Source organism: Babylonia areolata, chromosome 5 (assembly GCF_041734735.1).
Source record: "Babylonia areolata isolate BAREFJ2019XMU chromosome 5, ASM4173473v1, whole genome shotgun sequence".
In the NCBI taxonomy this organism is placed as follows: Eukaryota; Metazoa; Mollusca; class Gastropoda; order Neogastropoda; family Buccinidae; genus Babylonia; species Babylonia areolata.
Genome location: NC_134880.1, coordinates 20853821 through 20857719, shown reverse-complemented (window position 1 = coordinate 20857719; position 3899 = coordinate 20853821). Strand labels below are relative to the sequence as shown.

General features: G+C 49.7%; 1 pseudogene; it reads right to left on the bottom strand.

The window, feature by feature from the left end:
• Positions 1–660: 660 nt before the first annotated feature.
• On the bottom strand, positions 661–3658 carry LOC143282221 (uncharacterized; annotated as a pseudogene).
• Between the last annotated feature and the right edge of the window lie 241 nt (positions 3659–3899).

Sequence of the window (3899 nt, the reverse complement as noted above, 5' to 3'; positions counted from 1 at the left end):
TGCGAGACTACAAGGGGTAGGGTGTGTGTGTGTGTGTGTGTGGAGGGGGGCAGGGGGTACGAAAATTCACTGTATGTTTCGCTGTCTCTCTGTCTGTCTGTCTCTGTCTCTCTGTATCTGTCTCTATCTCTGTCTCTTATGTCTCAGTCGCTGTCTGTCTGTCTCTAGCTCTCTATCTGTCTGTCTGTCTGTCTCTGTCTTTCTGTCTCTCTCTCGTGCTTGCATTTGTGTGTGTGCATGTATCGGTAATCAATCTCGTGTTTATTTAAAGGCCCCTAAAATATAGTTTCTGGCGGAAAACGTGAAAAGTGTCTGAGCATTATTGTAGAACATAATCATGATGTTGGTAATTAATGCAAACGTGTTATCAACTACTTTTTAAGTCAACACCAGCAAAAGCAGCAACAGCAGCAGCAGCAACAAAAACAGCGGAAACAGCAACCGCAACAGCAGCTAAAAAAAAATCAACAACAGAACACACACACACACACACACACACACACACACACACACACACACACACACACACACACACACACACACACACACACACACACACACACAACCACCCCAGCAGAAACCACAATAAAAAAAACGGCATCAACACCGATATATATAAAGATTTTGCGCCTTTCAAATAGTAGTAGTAGTAGTAGTCAGTCAGTTATGCCCATCAATCCACCCGGAGCATAGGCCGCTCACAACAGTCCGCCAGAGTCCTCTGTCGTGGGCTGCCCTTTCTAATTGCCTCCAGGTGTGCCCCATATTCTTGGTGTCTGCCTCGAGGCCTTCCTCTGTTCCGTTTGCCCTGGGGATTCCATTTCAGTGCCTGCCTGGTGATGCTATTGTCTGGCTTCCCAGGGTGTGCCCGATCCATCTCCATCTTCTGCGCTGAATCTCATCTTCGGCTGGCAGCTGGTTGGTACGCTACCACAGGTCTGCGTTGCTGATAGTGTCGGGCCAGCGTATCTGGAGGATCCTTCTCAGGCAGCTGTTGATTAAGGTCTGCACTTTCCTGATGGTGGTCTTTGTTGTCCTCCATGTCTCTGCTCCATGCAAAAGGACTGACTTGACGTTGGAGTTGAACAGCCTGATCTTTGTGCCAGTCGACAACACCTTGGAGCTCCAGATGTTCTTCAGTTGCAAGTATGCTGCCCTCGCTTTGCCGATTCTTGCTCTGACGTCTGCGTCTGTGCCACCCTGCTTGTCGATGATGCTGCCCAAGTACGTGAAGGCCTCTACCTCTTCCAGCTTGCTCCCGTGCACTGTGGCTGGGTCCTCTCTTGATGTGTTGATATTGAGGATCTTGGTCTTGCCCTTGTGGATGTTGAGGCCGACATGAGATGAGGTGGCTGCCAGCTCTGTTATCTTGTCCTGCATTTGCTGGTGACTGCGGGAAAGCAGGGCCAGGTCATCCGCGAAGTCCAGGTCATCTAGCTAGTCAAGCAGTGTCCACTGGATTCCGTTTCTTCTGTCCGATGTTGATGTTTTCATGGTCCAGTCGATTGCCAGGAGGAAGAGGGAGGGTGACAGGAGACAGCCTTGCCTGACTCCAGTCTTCACCTCGAAGCTGTCTGTGACCTGTCCTCCATGGACCACCCGGCACCTCATTCTCTCATAAGAGTTCTTGATCAGGTTGACCAGCTTGTTTGGCACTCCATAGTGACGTAGCAGCTTCCAGAGGCTTTCGCGGTCTATGCTGTCGAAGGCTTTCTCGTAATCGACGAAGTTGGTATACAGCGATGAGTTCCACTCTAAGGACTGCTCGACAATGATGCGCAAGGTAGCGATCTGGTCAATGCATGATCTGTTCTGGCGGAAGCCAGCCTGCTGGTCCCGGAGAAGGGGGTCGACTGCACCTTTCATTCTGTCAAGCAGGATCCTGTTGAAGACCTTTCCTGGCACTGACAGAAGCGTTATTCCTCTGTAGCTGGCGCAGTTGCTGAGGTCTCCTTTCTTGGGTAGCTTGATGAGGTAGCCCTCTTTCCAATCTGCTGGTACTTCTTCTTCTTCCCAAATCTTCTCGAAGAGAGGGCACAGCATCTCTACTGTGGTCTCCAGATCTGCCTAGAGTGCTTCTGCAGGGATGTCATCTGGTCCTGCTGCTTTGCCATTCCTCAGTAGTTTGGTGGCTTTCCTGATCTCCTCTCTGGTTGGGTTCCCACAGTTGATGTCCAGGTCTCTGTCAGCTGGGTTGATGTCTGGGGGATTTGGAGGGACGGGTCTGTTCAGCAGCTCTTCAAAGTGCTCTGCCTATCTGATCAGTTCTCGTTCAGTTCCCTGAACTGTGTTTCCTTCCTTGTCTTTCACTGGTCGCTCGGGCCTGATGTACTTCCCTAATAGTTTCTTGCTGGTGTCATGGAGCGTCTTCATGTCATTTCTGGCTGCTGCTTCCTCGGTCTCCTCTGCCAGGCTGTCGATATACTTGCGCTTGTCTGCTCTCGCACTCCTCTTCACTTCTCTGTTAGCTTCTGTGAAGTCTTCTTGTGCCTTGGCCTTTGCTGCTCATGTACGGCTGTTATTTACTGCTGCCTTCTTCTGCTTCCTTTCCTGGATCTTGCGCAGTACATGCAGTGTGTCTCCCGATATCCATTCCCTCTGTTGGTATCTCTTGGGGTCTACTACTTCCTGACAGGTTGATGTAACTATCTCTTTCACTTTCTGCCACTGGTTCTCAATGTCTGCCTCTTCTTCAAGCAGTTCCTGTAGCACTTGATAATTGTTGGTGAGAGACACTCTGAATTCTTCTCTGGTCTTAGAGTCTTTCAGCAGGGTGATACTGAACTTCTGTCTCTTCGTTGTTGCCTCTATCCAGTTCTTCTTCAGCTTCAGTTTCAGCCTTGCTACCAGCAGGTGGTGATCAGATGCGACGTCTGCTCCTCTTCTAATCCTTACATCCTGCAGAGACCTCCTGAATCTCTTGGCCATGCAGATGTGGTCGATCTGATTCTCAGTCACTAGGTCAGGAGATACCCACGTGGCCTTGTGTACTCTTCTGTGGGGGAAAGTGCTGCCACCGATGACCAGGTTGTTCATTGCACAGAAGTCTGCAAATCTCTCGCCGTTCTCATTCATCTCTCCCCGTCCGTGTCTTCCCATCACGTCCTCGTATCCGGTGTTGTCCTGCCCGATTTTGGCATTGAGGTCACCCATGAGGATGTTGACATCTTTCTCTGGGTACTTGACCATGACTTTCTGCAGTCTGTCATAGAACTGGTCTTTGGCTTCTTCATCACTTTCGTTAGTTGAGGCATAGCACTGGATAACGTTCATCTTTATCCTCTTCATCTTCGTTCTGAAGGACGCTGTGATGATTCTTGATCCGTGTGCTTCCCATTTAATCAGAGCTCGCTGTGCAGGTCTTGACAACATGAGTGCCACGCTTTCTGTGTGTGGAGCGTTGTCTTCTTCGCGGCCAGAATACAGCAACATCTCTACGGTGAGCAGTCTCCTTTGTCCTGACTGTGTTCCAACGGGTCTCGCTGATTCCAAGCAGTGTGAGGTTGTAGCTTTTAATCTCTGCCGATACTTGCGATGTTTTTCCCGTCTCATACATGGTCCTCACATTCCATGTTCCAACATTGATGGTCCTAGTCGATAGAAGGGGGGTCGGCCCTGTAGCTTCCGTAAACTCACGGCTTTCACCACATGGCGTCATATGTCCTCTTGACGAGGACCCTTCCTCTTCCAGGGTAGTAATCTCTTGGTCTGTTGTTGGCGTTTTCGTAGCAAGCTGGGTTGTTGTTTTTTGACTCACTTGTGTAAACAAAGTGAGTCTATGTTTTAACACGGTGTTCGGTTGTGTGTGTGTGTGTGTGTGTGTGTGTGTGTGTGTGTGTGTGTGTGTATGTGTGTGTGTGTGTGTGTGTGTGTGTGTGTGTGTGTGTGTGTGTTTGTCC